Source organism: Pezoporus occidentalis, unplaced genomic scaffold (genome assembly GCF_034315485.1).
Source record: "Pezoporus occidentalis ecotype Australia unplaced genomic scaffold, CSIRO_AGI_Poc_V1 ctg31, whole genome shotgun sequence".
Lineage (NCBI taxonomy): Eukaryota > Metazoa > Chordata > Aves > Psittaciformes > Psittacidae > Pezoporus > Pezoporus occidentalis.
Window position 1 is genome coordinate 5,197,633 of NW_026915052.1, and position 17,157 is coordinate 5,214,789.

Sequence of the window (17,157 nt, forward strand, 5' to 3'; positions counted from 1 at the left end):
CAGGGCTTGCTGCAGGCAGGCTTTGAGAAAGTGCCTTCCTGTTTGGAAAAAGAAAAATTAAGAAGAGAGAACCTAAGACAGTATCTTGTTTCCTTCATGTCTGAAATAAGCTGAAACAGAGCAGCTTTACATTTGTCTGTTTACAAACATGGCTATAGTGAAAAAAAGGTTATAATTAGAGTTAGCTTCTTGGTAGTGATTCTTCAAGTCTTTTACTTCAAATGATTGCCTCCTGGATGCATTAGGGTTGAAAGGAATCACTTGATTGCAAGAGACATGAAAGCCCATAAATCAGTGGCTTGCAAAGGACACTTGAGGGCGAGGCAGCTCTTATTTCAAGTTTTCTGGAATGGAGAAAGTTCTGCATTAGGGTCCTAGTGATAGCTGTGGATCTTCAGGGGACCAGCAAAAAAAATGTTAATGTGAAAACTGTATTAAATACCATCTCTCATATCTTGTCATCTCATTCACCTCTCCAAAAAGCCATGGTGGTATAACGAAGAGGAAGAAAATTTGAGACTTAATGTTTTGTTCATAGTTCTGTAAGTAGCATATACATGGACTTAATCAGATCTCTTTGCATAAGAAAATCTTTCCATAGGATTGGTATCTCTGTAAGCTAGAGCTCTCCCTTTTTAGATGACATTTATCAAGCATAATTTCTATATAACTTTTCTTAGATACACCACATTTCTTAGATTCTTCATTCAAGGTATCACAACAGTTGTTATTGTCTTAATGAATGAAGTATGCAGACAATGAAAGCTGCAAACTCAGTGTAATTTAGTTAAGGTGATGATTTGCCCTTAGCTATAAGCCCTATACACTTTTTGCTAATTTGGTCAAAAAGAAAAGACATTGTCCATCACCATCTGACATGGGAAGTGACTCAGTTCCTCACTAGCTCAGGAGTCCAGGCTTTAGTAAAGCCTGGGATTTGGTTGTGCTCACATGGCTAGTTTCTGAAAGGAGCTGGTAAACTTCGTTTTGCTTCAGTTATTAGTTTTTAAGGCTATGAAAGGTCAGGATAAACCATCCATAAATGCAGCCGCAATCAAAACCTCACTTAACTTATTGCACAGTATGTAATTGTTCATCCTATGTCACATAATAAATGATGATGGAGATAACTGCCTGGTGTTTCCTTTCATTTAAAGGAACAGACATGCACGGCACATACTGTTACATGCACATCAGTACTGTTTCTGTTTAGATACAGCTGTCTATTAAAACAGGGAATATTTGAATCTGAATGCTGAAGTGGTTTGTCAGTCTGCTTTTGCTAACTTTGCCTTATAGTTCTCATGAAGATGAAATAGAAGAGCAAATGTAACAATAGTCTGTCTGATGGTGATATACTTAAAAGATAGCTGATGTCATTGCCTTTGTGGCAGGTTCTCCTATTTGTGAGCAAAGTTGAGAAATGTCATCCAAGCATTTAGAGCTCCCATTTTCCTAAGAGCTCAGCTTTCAATTACTGCCAAAAAGTAGGAGCCAATTTTCCAAAGAGCTCCATATACTGAGTGCTTCTGACATAACGTTGGCTTGAAAATGTGGCTGTGATAATTGTGTTAGAAGCTATACTGAATGGGTTTAGAAAAGCTGGGTGTGCCCAGAAGACCCAGAGCTGTTAAAAGTCTGCCACTGTGATACTCCTGTGCCATCTCTCCAAAGTATATGTCACTACTGTACAATTCATTGCCTCTCTATGCCCTGTGTGCTTCCATTAACAGCTGGCACTATCCAAATGCCCTCTCCCAGGTGAATTGGAATCCAGCTTCGCTAAACCTGGCATTGCTATGTAAATTATCACAACTGTAATCTCCCTCTTCTCTTTCTGTCTCTAGCAAGACAGTCTGCAAATGCAGGATCTAAACACTGCAGAAAATTCTGCCTTTTTTGTTCCCAAGACTCCTGATTTGGTCTGCCAAAGCTAGTCACCAGCCTGGCAGCTGATAAAGAACAGGCTGCTGTTCTCTCTGCATTGTAAGTACCCTGTACCTGGTAATGTATTCCTTGCTACTGAGGCCACTCTCTTTTAACAAATTCTCAGAAACAGTCAGCTGCTAATGTGGCTGCTACTGAGTGCCCACCCTTTTAAAGCTCATTCCCACTGCTTCCTTTGAAGTCACCACTTCTGCTGCCAAAAAAACACAGGGCAAGGTACGCTGGGGAAAGGAAGTCAAAAGGGAACCTGCCAGCATTTCCAAAGGGGCTCTCAGCCAGCAGACAAACTGCTTTCCTTGGTGGGGGGTTAGAGAAGAAAAACATATGTCAAACCCTATCTTAGAATGCCAGTAAGTGGCTGGTAACGTGCAGCAGGGCAGGCGAGTTTTGTGTCAGGTGTCTGGTTTGCTTTAAGCAGTATTCTCCTCATAATGTGCCACCTTTTATTCAGTCTTCCCATGGAGATGTCTGCCGAGAGATCCCTTTCCTCCCTCCTCGCAAGTGTTTACCGTGTCTGTTGTTCTGTGTAGTCTGGAAGACCTTTTCTAGATCCTCACTGAAAACCAGTGACCAAGCAGATCTCTTCCTAAGCAGCTCAGAATCTGAGATACCCTAAAAGAGTGTAAATGTTCTTGAAGAGTCTTTAATAAGTTGATTCTGTTATACTTCAGGGTAGGAGTACTGCTATCTTGGCCAAGAGAAGGGTGTTTACCTTCTACCTATGCTTGGTTGATTTACAAAAATATAGGCTTCTCTGTTTCGAAATCCTCTGCCCTGAGGGTCTTAATTCAACTAAACATGCTGAAAACACACCTACCACTGCTACAGAGAGCTGACAGTCCAAAACCGTCTTCTGCATAACATACTGATGCTAGGAAACTTTGCAGCCAGGTAGGAAACAGCTTACAGGGCTACCTGAAGAGCAAGCAAAATCTCTGATTTTGAGATTGACAGACCAGGTGCAACTGTGGGCAAGTGAGGTCATGTAGGAGAGTGAAGACTTCTGCCTTGGCCTTAGTCTCTAGAAACTTTAGAAAGCAGCAGCTAGAATGTTGGCTCCCCCTCTTCTAACTGGTTGCCCCAGCCTTAGGTCCTGGATTTAGGTTTCCTCTGTCTTGTCCTCCTGTGCCATGGCTTAACCATGAAGCAGTCAATAGTGTGAAATGTTCCTGCTGTTTCCTGTGCCCCTAAATATGTGATGTGGGCATTTAAACAGGAGGATGATTTAATGATTTAAATCACAGAGACATCCAAACCTCAGGTCTGGGTTAGGTCCTTCTTCCATAATGTGTTGATATAGCGTAAAACTGTGTCGTGGTTTAAACCCAGTCAGGCAATTCGTTCACTCACTTCCCCCCCCTTTCTTGCCCTCCCCCTGCTCTCGGAGGGACGGAGAGGAGAATCGAAAAAGAATGCAACTCCCACGGGTTGAGATAAGAACAGTTTAGTAACTAAGGTATAACACAAATCACTACTGCTACCACCAGTGATAATAATGATAAAGGAAATAGCAAGGGAAGAGAATACATCACCTCACCACCAGCCGACCGATAACTTGCCCCCCCTCAGCCCGACCAAGCTCTGACCGATACCTCCTCCAACCCCGCAGTCCCCCAGCCCTTCCGGCTAACTCCCAGTTACATCCTGGGCATGACGTGCTGTGGTATGGAATACCTCTTTGGTCAGTTTGGGTCAGGTGTCCTGTCTCTGCTTCCTCCTGGCTTCCCCTCCTCCCTGGCAGAGCATGAGGCTCACAAAGTCCTTGGCCAAACCAAAACATCCTTGTTATCAGCTCTGTTCCCGAGCTGAAAGTCAAAACATTGCACTGCACCAGCTACCAAGAAGGGGAAAAATGACTGCTACTGCTGAACCCAGGACAAACTGTAAATTAGATTTTTCCATTCCATTCCTGAACCGAATGCTTGAATCTGCTTTATATCATGAAGCCCAAGTTTCTTCCTTAGGTTTAATCCAGAATTATATGTTTCATACTGACTCTTTGCTATTAGTACCTCTTGATGAATGCTGAGGTGAACAGCAGTTCACAGACGACTGGGACAGCAGCTACAACTGTTGTAAAAGGGTAGTTTAGCCTATGGCAAAGAACAGAAGAGCATCTTTGAACTACAGTTGGATCCTGGTGGAATGACAGACCTGGAGTGCAAACAAAGCCTACAGCAGTGAAAGCAATACAGAAACAGAACCTACAAGATCTAATCAAGATTTAGGGGATGCAGAGAGATTTAGAGGGACAATGGGTATCTGAGGACAGGGCATATAAAAAAAAGGAGATCAAGAAAATCACTAATTATCAGGAAGGACCTTTGGCATGTTAGATCAATTGCAACTGTAGGATTTAAATCACCCCCCCCCCCAAAAAAAAACCAAACAAAACAAAGCAAAACCAATGAGGAAAACAGATGAGAAAGCCTAATATTTTGGCAGTACCTGAAAAGGCAGATGCTGCCAGATGTCAACTATCCTCTTTCCTTTTATTTTTTTTTTTTCTTTTCTGATGGCTTGAATTAAATCTGGGGCTTAATACAGGCTGCCTGTTCCAGGGCTCTCTGTTGACCATTTCACACAGCTTGGGTTTGTAATCAGAGTTTTTACCATACTTCCTATTGCATAACCTGGCAAATGCCTTTTTCTCCTACAACTGAGCTAAAGGACACATATGAACATTTCTGAAGTGCAGATTTGAGGGACATGAGCAAAAGAGACAGACAGATTGCACATGACAGTAAACAATGTTTTTTTACTGCAAACCCTCCCTGATGCAGTGTGGTGGTGAGGCCAGGATCTGTATTCAGTGGGAGAGTGTGTAAGCCCCTTCATTTGTGGACGTGGCCTTGTATGGCTCCCCGGGGCAACACAAGGATCCTGGTTAGTCAGGGCTGATGTTGGAAAGAGGTTCCCCAGATCCCCTGAGCTGAGCTGAGCTCATTATTCTGTTCTTGCTTCCCAGCCTTGAAATGGATGCTGAAAACATAAGGGCCACTTTTCAAACTAATGTCAGTGCTGAAAGATTGAGTTAGGAATTTCTCAAGTCCATCTATAAACATTTCATATCATGTTGCATTTGTATGACGTATAGCAGCAGAAATCCTTTTTGTTTCTCCTGTGAATTGGGAGTGCTCAGGTGGAGTAGGTGAGCAGGCTATAGAGCAATACTTAACCTAAAATAGTCCTTTCTGCTGAGCCCCCAGAATGACCTTTTATGTAATTCACAGGTTTCCTGAAGTTTGAATGTACCTTGAAAGAATGGGGCGGGGGGGGGGGGAACATGTCACTGATTTTTTTTATTATGTTTTTTTTTTTAAATAAATACTTATTTTCGTTATTCTGCAAAGGCTAAGAAATTCCTTGTCCTTTTTAGGTACAAAAGAAATCCCACAGACTTAATTGAGGCACTGCAGTATCGTTTGAAACAGTGGATTCTGGAGCAGATATAATATTTGCACTGGGCTGTGAAATAAATAGGCATTTGAAACTGTATTAGGATGTGAATTTCCATAGTGCCTTGAGGGATGTAATTTTTGCATTATGTGAACAGTTTGGATGAGAAGAGCACGCAGTGGAGCTGAACAGCTGTATCCTGCCCACACATTGTGAAGCAAGAGGGAGGCTTGGAGCCCGAGGGAATCCTTATGCGACACCTTGTCCCTGGAGTTTTTCAACAAAGTACTTGTGCAAAGCTGTGCTCTCTAGCAATAGACTTGGTGGGACTATTCCCTTCCTGCATAAACATCACTTATGTCTACATGCATTTGTTTGTTTATTTTGATATAAAATATTGCCTGTTGCTTTGAAGTCCTGAGAGTGATGGGCTTCGTGTCTATTTTATATCCAGCTTGTGTTTTATTGCTAAGGGTGTAACATTAGGCCAGGAGGCAGCAACAGGTTGATGAAGTGCTGCGTTGGCACTGAGTCTCTCCAGTCCCCCCTTAGATGAGCTGAGCGACTGGTGAGGAACCTGCTCCCTGAGCCCTGCTCCACCAAACTGACTTCTTCAGGCTTTTCCACTTGGTGGAGCATGTAGGAAATCTCATGGAAAGGGAAGCAAACTTTTAGCAGTCCTGGCATCAGTTAGGGCTTGGGATAAATTTGTCACCATACATCTGGCAGCTAGACCCTGAGCAGACCATAACACACTCCCTGTGACTTTAATTGTTTAATTGTTGGGTCATTTCTAAACTAAATGATAAATAAGCTGCCTGCCATTTGTAAGAGCTACTTCTCTGTAAAAGAAGCCACTGCAACAGCAACAACAATGAAAGACAAGTTTCTCTGAATTATTCAGTTGCCAAAGGTGTGGAAATAGGAGCTAATTAAAAAAAGAAAAAACTATCTGCAGTGTAATGCTATAAAAAAAAATTCAAATCTTATTTGTTCCACTTCACATTCCTTGTGCACAAACCTCTATAAACCACAGGCAGCATCTGTGTTCACATTGAATGCTGAAAAGATATCACACAACAACTAATTCAATTGACATTTTTAACTGTTCATTGTACCATATATTTTCATTTACTAGAATTTTTAAGTCCTTTTTTAGTGCATCGTTGTCCTGGGTTCAGCAGTAGCAGTCATTTTTCTCCTTGGTAAGCTGGTGCAGTGCAGTGTTTTGACTTTCGGCTTGGGAACAGAGCTGATAACAATGATGTTTTGGTTTGGTCAAGGACTTTGTGAGCCTCATGCTCTGCCAGGGAGGAGTGGAAGCCGGGAGGAAGCAGAGGCAGGACACCTGACCCAGGCTAGCCAAAGAGGTATTCCATACCACAGCATATCATGCCCAGGATGTAACTGGGAGTTACCTGGAAGGACACGGGCTTCTGGGTGGTACTAATTTCTTGGCCGGTGGTATTGTATTCTCTTCCCTTGTTATTTTCTCTTATTGTTGTTGGTGGTGGTAGCGGTGGTGATTTGTGGTGTACATTGGTTGCTGGACTGTTCTTGTCTCAACCCGTGGGAGTTGTACTCTTTCAATCCTCCTCCCCGTTCCTCCAGGAGCAGGGAAGGAGAGAGCCCCGGGGGGGGGGGAGGCTCGATTGCTCTCAGCCCAGCAACACTCACTGGGAGTGAGTGAACAAGCTGTCTGGCTAGGGATTAAACCACAACAATCATGTAAAGAACAGGATAAAATAAGACAGAGCCGTTTACTTCCCTAATGAGATTGGCAGTGGGAACTGACAGAGCATTGCGCTGTCAATTTGAGCACCATCTATACTTGCAGGATTTAAAATAGTATTTGAAGCTTTTATACCAGCCAGTGATTGTATTTATATTGTGCTAGTCATGTGGATTTGTGTTTGACAGAGAAATATGATGGAGTATTATCTCATTTGAACCAACAATTTGGAGAACACTCATCTGTTATGATTTTAAATGAGATATATTGTAACATCAAGAATGCCCACAAACAATAACATTTTCAGCTTCCATGACAAAACTGAGGCTTTCATTTAATTTTCAGTGGGAGGTGCTCAAGGGTGATTTTTAACATGCCAAGATGTTCATCTAATGCAAAGGAAAGTTCTGGGTTTCCTTTTTACTGTTGTTATTTTGGTGGGAGTGGTTTTTTTTCTGCTTATAGCTACAAGACAACCTTTTCTTCTGGCTGCTGTTCCACATGGCAAATTCATAATGAAATCAATAGGAATGATTGGTGTTTAGATCCATGGCATACAAATGAAGCTGGAGAACAAAGTCACCTGAGCTCTCTTTCAGGGGTGAGCTGCAAGCACATAAGGCTCAGAAGGGGCCTCACTCTCTGCTTTGCTGTGTTGCCCCAAGGCCAAAGGAGAAAAAGGATAACAGACACCAGCAGGAACTGCAGCTCAGGGCTGGGCCCAGGTTTTACAGCCCAGTATGCCAGCATGGAACAAAAGCTTTTTAAAGAAACCCTTTGTCACTCTTGGAAAAAGAGAAGCCTTTACAGTAAATGCAGTGATTTGGTGGGGTATGTGTGTGGAAACGGTGAAGCGTCTTTTGTGGTGAAAATAAATGTGATTCTTATTATTTATGTATTTACTTTTTTCCACTTACAAACTAGGGCAAATTTCCAAGCCACTACTTTTTTTAAAAGCCTTTTTCTTTTCTTCCAAAACAGGGGCAGGTTTAGAAAACAAACGACCCAAAAAGTAAATTCGAAAGATGTTCACACTCCTCTGTTTAAGCCTGTGGTGAACATCTTAAGTTTGGTGTGGAAATAAAAATACCCGGCATGTCTCTTCAGTCCCAGGCAAAGTGCTGGAGCTCAGGGGAGAGAAGAACTTATAACCTATCTACCCATCTCTGCAGTAGGTAGCATCTGAGGCAGCTTCCTACACACCCGCCTTTTGAAGCACTTAACTTGCTCCATGCTCCTTGTGAGAAGCCACAGGTTGCAGCCAGACCACCCACCAGTGCTATCACACTTGGTTGTCATGTGGCTGCTTCAAAGAGCTGTGAAAAGAGCCAACCCAGCTGCTCTCCCGTCCCCCACAGCCAGCTGGCTGGAGAGGTGGACTAGGAGAAGAAATTGCATGTTTTGCATGGAACAATGACAGCAGCCAGCCCAAGGCAGCCGTGGGCTTTTCTCTGCAGTAACTCAGCAAAAGCCACCTGTAGCTGAGTGGGAGAGAGGACAGGAGACCCCTGCATGTTGCAAGAGGAAAGCTGAGATCTGACAAGGTGCTGTGCACCCATAGCAAACCGTGGCTGTTGAATGTGAGGGAAGGTGACCCTTCTGGTCCATACCACAACAGGGTTGGGAGAGTCTTGCAGAACAGACCTTGCTACTTCAGTGAAGCAGTTGAACCTCATCGTAAGACAATGTCTTGTCTCCAGACAAAGTTCACTTGCCTCTGTTAGAGAATTGGTTGACAGATTGTGTCTGGCTCTCTCCCCTTTCTCTTAAGGACCTTGGGAATGCCCTTACACTTTGCTGTCTGTCAGTCTGCCTGTCAGGTCCCTGCATCTATTTCTGAACCTGAGTTATATTAAATATAGACTAGGTGATCCTAATAGCCTTTTCTGGCCCTAGTATCTATGAAATGTATTAACCTCTGTTAGATGAAATAATATGTCCTGGACTAATGCCATAATGACTATTTCTTTAAGTATTTTAATACATAAAGCTGTTGGTCTTTCACACTTTTATTCCATTTTATCTTTCCCAGAATAAAAGAGCATATATTCAATCTACACAGAGAATTGTCCTTAGGAATTTTTATTTCTCTCCCTTTTTTCTTCGCCCTCCTGGGACTCACTAGCTCAGCTGGCCAGGATTTTTGATAGCTGTTTGATTATATTAGCTAGCACTGCAGGCCTTTGAATCTTTCTGTGCATAAACTAGCTTCTCAGACAGTTATTTAGCTTCTCATGGTTATTTTTGGGAGAAGGTGAATTGCTCCTTTCCAAAGCTGCAGCTGTTAGCCAAAGCATATTGCATTAAATTTACTTAGAACAAAGCCATTGCAACTGTCTTTGGCAAGACTCTTTCCTTCTAAATCAACTGTATTTGTCTTCTACAATGAAACCATGAGGAATGAGCAAGCACATTCACAATCCCCACCACCAATGGAACCACTGCAAGCTAAACACACAATAAACAAACATACACACCCTCCCTCTTCTTGCCAAAAAGGGGAAGCTAGTCCTGAGCCGAATATAAAATCAGACTCAAAACAGTTTCATTAATTTTGTCCTCTTGCTTACTGGGATTTGCTAGTCTCTGGCAGACCTGGACACAGGTGATCTGAAGCCATAGGAAAGGATGAACTAATAGTACAGTGAGAAGCTGGAAAGAAGGACAATCTTGTCTGAAAACCTGGTTTTGCTGTGTTCCAGCTAAATTTTAGCAATCTTTCGAAAACTGAATGACAGCCTTAGAATAAATAGTCAACATTTTGGGGTGGTTTTTTGATCTTCCCACTGTTGTAAGTGATGCACTTTGGCATCCCAGTTCAAGCTGATCAGAGGACTACCAGCAGCTGTTGAGGAAACCTGTTTTCTTTTCACATTAGAGAAAAAAAAAAAAAAAGATAGAAGTAAATATAAAAAGAAGTATATAGAAATAAACAAAGAAAAAATAGAAGTGAGTGGGAGTAAGGCTGTGAATATGTCTGAATGACCTGAAGGGATGAGGTGAAGGAAAGTGGGTGGGAGTGAAGAGCACCTGCAGTTTGGGTCTATGTTCTGCCCTGCCAAGAGCGGGTGGCCGCACATATGGTCCTGGAGGAGAAACTTTCTCCCTGGGCTTGCTGGTATCTGGCTTGCTGACAGGCAGTCAGTCCCCTCTGGACCTAACCACTTACTGAAGGCTGCTTTGGTGATAATATTTCACCAAATATAGTTACAGTTCCTGTACTGCTTGTGGTACATGCCACTGTAAAACTTTGATAGCTTACTAATTCCCACGCAGACACACTTCCTTTCTGTGTACTCCACCATTCTTCGGCCCTGAGCGATGGATGCAGAGCTCAGTGGTGATTTTTCAGAAACCATTACAATGACCCACTTTCATCTCACTCTTGAAAAGTCAAATTGCTTCAATAAGGGTGATAAAAAAAGCTCTTCCTCAAATTACCCTCATCTTGGTGGCGCACCTGTAACTGGACACAAGAGGTTCTGAAATGCTCAGATGGAAGAGAGCTTTGAACTCATCTCCTCTGTCTTGTGTTTTAGCTGGGGTTTTAGCCTATGAGTTGGAGAGCAAGAGGAGGATGTGACTTCTCAACTAAGAGAAAGGCATTTGAAGAAAACATTATTCGTTACAACTAAGCACACCTGCAAGCAGATTATCTTTTGACAAACAATGATTTCATGCTTTGGTGCAGCAAAAGAGGGAAAAAGAAAGAAGTGAAAAGTAGGAGGGGAAGAATGAATATTATGAGTTAAGACAGAGGAAATGCTGTAAATTAACAAAATATCGATCCAAAACATTACTTACTGGCAGATATGGTGATGCCAGTACTACTACTAGAAAACTGGTTTAGGGAGCTGCATGACAGTTAAGCTTTTCCAGATATCAGGAAGTTCCCATGCTTGGTGTGTACCTTTAGGGGCAGGCTGGGCCCAAGGCAAGAGATATGCAGAAGTGAATGCAGAGCTGCAGAGGTTGGACTCTTTTTCTTTTGGCTCTCATCACTTGTAGGTAGCAGATGGACAAGTGATGGTTTTACTGGAGCTGCCCCTGAGCTGGTGTGTTGCAAGCCTCACATCCCAGGAAGGAATCCCCCACCAGCACCAGGCTGGTAGTGTCCTGTTGCCAGGAGCAAACCAAGCCAAGTTAAGGTTAGACTTTGCAGAAACAACTGCCCTTTTCTGCCACACCTTAGCCTAAGGCTCAGAGGAGTTTGGGTCTGGCAGCTCACCAAGAGGGAACAGGATGGCTGTTTGCTGAGAAACCCTTGTAGAAGCTGAAAGTCAAAACCCAACAGTGAAACTCCTGTTATTCTTGCCTGATTTGTGGTTTATGAGTGATTCAGTATCCCATCAAGCCCTCTTCAGTCCAGCTCAAAATAGCACAGGCAAGTCAGCTAATAGTTTTGATAACAGCAATTTTCAAAGCCTCAGCCACAATGCAATCTGAGGGCCTGATCCAGAGATAATTGAAGCGTTTCCCTGTATTGAATCTTAGCCTAAAATGGTGGAGCCAGAAAGGGGAAAAATAAACTCCACAGAAGTGAATAAAAACATATTTGAAAAATGAATTCTGGAGGCAGCTCAGCCTGGCTGCATTCGTGTGACCAGCAGCTTTTCGCTCCTGTTGACAATGCGGCTGCAGGCGCTGAGCATGCCAAGGCTGAGCATTATTATGGGAAGAGAGCCTTTTTCAAAGCCACACCGTTTTCTTGTCAAGGGTCAACACCAGCAGAGGCATTGTGCTCCAGGCGCATTCACGCTACCCTGTTACAATGACAGGTTTTAGTGAGATGGAGGCTGTGCTCTGAGAGCAGAAATCTGCCTCTTGTAAAATTGCTGCCCCCTTTTCCTGTCTGCTTGCTTAATGGATTTTCTCTCCTACCATCAGGAGCAGGTACAGCAGAGTACAGACTTTGGGATTGCTGTATAATGCACATAGATTGCCTGTTTACTTTTCCCACCAGGCTCAGAAAGTTGATTAATTTAGATGGACTAGGTTGATTCGAAGCCTACTGAAATCTGTAATAAATCACTAAAATGAAAATATAATTCCACTTACAACAATGGCAAAATGCCCTTTGACATCTGTAGATGGACCAAAGTTCCACTTTAAGTACGTGGATGCTGAACCACAGTTAACAACAAAACAAATTCATTAGCAGTTAAAAAGTACATCAAAGAGGCTGAAAAGAGATTCTCTACAAATAAGAAACCGATGTCATTCGTTCATGCATTATATTTCTGATCTTTACATGGGAGACTTTCTTGCTTACTTAGCAAAAGAAAGAAACCCAGTGCCTTTTAAGACCTGAAGAGTTAAGTTTGCATTTGAGAGTTAAGTGGGGTCTCTTGTGAGACCCCATTTGGAGTACTGTGCACAGTTCTGGTGTCCTCAACATAAGAAGGACATGGAGCTGTTAGAGCAAATCAAGAGGAGGGCCACGAGGATGATAAGGGAGCTCAAGCACCTCCTGTATGAAGACAGGCTGAGAAAGCTGGGGCTGTTCAGCCTGGAAAAGAGAAGGTTGCATGGAGACCTCCTAACAGCCTTCCCCTATCTGAAGGGGGCCTATAAAGATGCTGAAGAGGGACTCTTCATCAGAGACTGTAGCAATAGGACAAGGGGTAATAGGTTTAAACTTAAACAGGGAAAGCTCAGGTTAGATATAAGGAAGAAATTCTTTACTTTGAGGGTGGTGAGGCCCTGGAACAGTTTGCCTAAAGAAGTGGTAAATGCTCCATCCTTGACAGAGTTGGACAGAGCCTTGGGCAGCATGGTCTAGTGTAAGGCATCCCTGTCCATGGCAGAAGGGCTGGAACTAGATGATTTTAAGGTCCTTTCCAACCCAAACCATTCTATGATTCTGTATGATCAGCCTGGAAACATCAGATTTTGGCTTTCCACATGAAATATTCAAAGTAGCTTTTAAGTTTCTGCAAATGTAACATGAGACCTCTAAATGTTGTTTGCTCCCAACATGAAATGAGTTTGCAATATTGAAGACACACGGTAAACAAGCTGGTGTGTGTGTGTGCATGCGCATGTGTGGGACACCTTTCTCCCATTTGCACTTTCATTTATGTAGCAGATGATGAGTCACATTATATAATTACAAAGCTAGAAAGTCATTTGATGTTTAATTTTGCTTACACAATTGTTAGTTGCTTCCTAAGCGATATTTTCTCCCTATCAGTATCTTCCTAATAGCTGTGGATTTTTAATTACTGATAATTAGTATTGACATAGAGCCTTTTAGCAAACAATTCCTGAAGTACTTGTAGTAATTACATATGTAAATTGTTATGAAAGAAAGATGTTTGCAGCTTAACAAAAGCAAAGCTGGGAAAGTAGGCAGTAAGCAGAGGTCAAGATTTAATGTTTAAAAATGAGGCAGAGGTAGGACAAAGTCCTGTGTTTTTCTACACTGTCAGATGAAACAGAACCAAACAACCAGGAATTACTGTGTCACATTTTTTTCAATAAGGACAGAAGTGAGGACAAGTTCTGTTGATTATGATTTATTGATGTTGGCAGAAACAGTTGAAAATTACTTGTGTGATGCCTTTTCTTACACGGACTTAGTTGTCATACAAAAGAGTTGAAGGAAATATCTTGCCGAGACATTGGTCTCTGTGTGATACTGTCAGAGTGCAGATGGATTTATGAAACAAGACACAGACGGAACAGAACTGAAGCATTTCTGCAAATCTCTTGGTTAAGAGTCTGTGTGCAATGCTGAGCTCACAAAGTCCTTTCTCAGACTTTGTACAAGACTATGTATCAGAAATACCCATCACAAACACAGTTCAGATAGGTAAAGGGAGATAACAGACTTACAGCACGCATGTGGAAAGAGTCTGTTCAGAGTGCATAATTGCTGCCTATCAAGTCTAGCTCTTGCTTCAGCCACATCTCTCTCAGACCCACCACAGCATCTATGACCTCTAAATTCCTGTATGCCTCTTGGAGCTGTTACTGAGCTCTTCTGTGCTCACATGAGGCAACTAAGTTTGGATGGGGTTTTCTTTTGTGTGTGGGGGGTTGTTTGGGATTTTTTTTAAAGTTAGAAAGGGAAATCAGGATTCACTATTTATCACAAAGATGAAAGCTTAAGTTTTTTCTCCTTGTGCATGTTTTAGGAACCTGCTGAGCTGATCAGCTCTGCCATCTGATGAGCACTCTGCAGTGACATAAGGAGTAGATGAATTAAATGCTTTGTCTGCTTCTTGTTCTCACTCTCTCTTTTTAACATCCTACAAGTCCACCAGGGACAAGCAAATAAAAGTCCAGACCAGGCCTCCCCAGCCACGTTTGCCTTGTCAACAACTGCCCAGGAGCAACCCATGTCCCCCTCCCTAGATCATATATTCCATTAGTATAAATTATTAACATGAAATATTTTACAAGTGGCTATAGACCTATTCTAAATTAATCCTTTTATTCCTTTATGAGGCAATAAACCTTTACATTTCTGAGAGATATTGTCAGACATGCTGCTTCATTCAGGAATAAATATATTCAAAGGTTGGGAGGCTCTTCCTCTGTTCCACTACATTCATATTAATCAGACTCACCGGCGTGTGACTCTGCAGATAGCAATCAGATGTTTTTTCCTGAAGAAATACAGTTTACAACCCCACAGGCAGCACAGATCACATTAGGCTCAGGTCCTGGTCTTCTGCAAGGAGGTCTAAGTGCTCTGGAAGTGCAACTTGGACCCACAACTGAACTGCAGCAGAATTTCACTGAAAATAGTTTGCTGTTGCCTGATTGGTACCTGTTACATCTGTAGCAGGACCTTGTTAATCCAAAAGGCATACCAAGCTTTCCAAAGCTGCAACTGGAAGCAAACTAATCTCTCTCTGGCAAAAGCATGGCAGAAAGTGACTGAGCTAACCCTGGCTTCCTGATGTCATAGGATTACTTTCTTCTATTGTCATACTCTGATGGCCAGTATTGCTTGTTGCCTTAAGGAACCAGGAAAGTAATAAACCTGCTCTATTCATTTTTATACATATAGGTAAAATGTTTTCAAACATTTGATGTAAGTATTCTTGTGGTAAGGCACAGATTCATCAGTGTCCTGGGTTCAGCAGTAGCAGTCATTTTTCCCCTTCTTGGTAGCTGGTGCAGTGCAGTGTTTTGACTTTCAGCTCGGGAACAGAGCTGATAACAAGGATATTTTGGTTTGGCCAAGGACTTTGTGAGCCTCATGCTCTGCCAGGGGGGAGGGGAAGCCAGGAGGAAGCAGAGACAGGACACCTGACCCAAACTGACCAAAGGGGTATTCCATACCACAGCACGTCATGGCCAGGGTGTAACTGGGAGTTAGCCGGAAGGGCTGGGAGACTGCAGGGTTGGAGGAGGTATCGGTCAGAGCTTGGTCGGGCTGGGGGGGCGAGTTATCGGTGGCTGGTGGTGAGATGATGTATTCTCTTCCCTTGTTATTTCCTTTATCATTATTATCATTGGTGGTAGCAGTAGTGATTTGTGTTATACCTTAGTTACTAAACTGTTCTTATCTCAACCCGTGGGAGTTGCATTCTTTTCGATTCTCCTCTCCATCCCTCCGAGAGCAGGGGGAGGGCAAGAAAAGGGGGGGAAGTGAGCGAACGAGTTACCTGACTGGGTTTAAACCACGACAATCAGTGATAAAGGGGTTTCCTGTCAAGCCTGCAAAGCAGCTTTTAAACAACCTGTCCTGACAGGACAGTAGCCACTTGTTTCTGGAGGATGGAAGAGCACAAGAGGCTCCTGTTATCTCACCAGACCCCAATGTTCAAATCCCCTTGCCCGTTTCTGTTACCCTTTCATGGCAACATGCCTTCTAAGGGAGGAGAAAAAGAGCTTGGCTGAGGTGGACTTCTGTCTTCAACCCATGGCTTGGCCTCGCACACTGACACGGTAACTTGACCTGTCCATCCCACTTTTGTAAAAGTAGCCATTTTCTTCTAGGAGTTGATTAGATCCCATAATGCAAAATTGAGCAGCCTGTGCTGGAGACAAAAGCTCAAAGCCTCACTGATAATACATGACAGGAAATGTATAAAGAAACCATAGGAACTGTTACAAAAATTAAACAAAAATGCCTATTTTAGAAGAGTTTTGCAACAAAAAATCAAAGGCTTTCAAATTTTAATGACAACATTTTATCCAGTTATCCACGCAGCTTTAACCTCATGCTCATTTTTAGATGATACATACTTTCAACAGGACTTCTTTATTCAGAATGAAATATTGTGGGTAATCAGAAATCTGACAGTTCTTTGTGTTTGAGTGGCATCTAACTTAGCTTTCCTTAGCAAAGTTCTGGGTATATGATATGCCCCTGTACACTATTCCAGTTTTTTAAGCAATGGGGTAACATTGTGAACATAGTGAGCCAACGAACATGGATGAAGTATGAGCTGAATGAGTACCTTTTTCTCTGTTGAGGATAAGGCAATCACAGGAAGACTGGATCAGTCTCCCCATTTTCCTGGACTTCGGCTTCTATCATCTCAGGGTTATGGTGAGACATCTTCATAGTTCTGTATCACAGCTTGGATGAGACAAAAATTTGGTCATCTGCCTCCTACTCAACAGACTGTTAGATGATACTATGTGATTACTGTAGGCTCATGAGTTACCTTGAGGCTGTAACTGAAGCCATAACCAAGCCATATCATGTCACCTGGTGTTTTTGCTGATGAGAGCGTGAGTGTGAACTGACTGCATTTGTTGCTGGAGTATATCTACCTGCTTAACCACCTGCCTGTAGGCTCTGCTGTTCACTTATTTCCTTCCTACCCACCTTGTGAGCTGTGTGTGAAGAGCAGTAGGAAGAGACCTGGATGTCTTATATTTGCAGACTTGAGATAATAAAACATGATGCCCTGCCCACTGACAGAGCTGAAGGGTATGAGGTCTGACTGCGAGCCCTTTCTGGGGCCCAGAAAAAAATGAAAGAAAGAAACTGAAAATTTTGTATTCTCTTTCCATATCTTTATTATGAACTCTTACTGACCTAATTTTTAGAAACTATGATCTGTTTTTAATGTAGCATCTGATGTCAGAAGAGAGTATATAAAAAGTTTCTT

At 42.6% G+C, this 17,157-nt stretch overlaps 1 long non-coding RNA gene across 1 annotated transcript; it reads left to right on the plus strand.

The window, feature by feature from the left end:
- The first annotated feature begins 1,855 nt into the window (after positions 1-1,855).
- Positions 1,856-9,088, plus strand: LOC134168457 (uncharacterized). The gene is made up of 3 exons (XR_009966561.1): positions 1,856-1,986; positions 4,916-5,081; positions 8,060-9,088. It is a non-coding gene; the product is annotated as an uncharacterized LOC134168457 (long non-coding RNA).
- Positions 9,089-17,157: the final 8,069 nt, after the last annotated feature.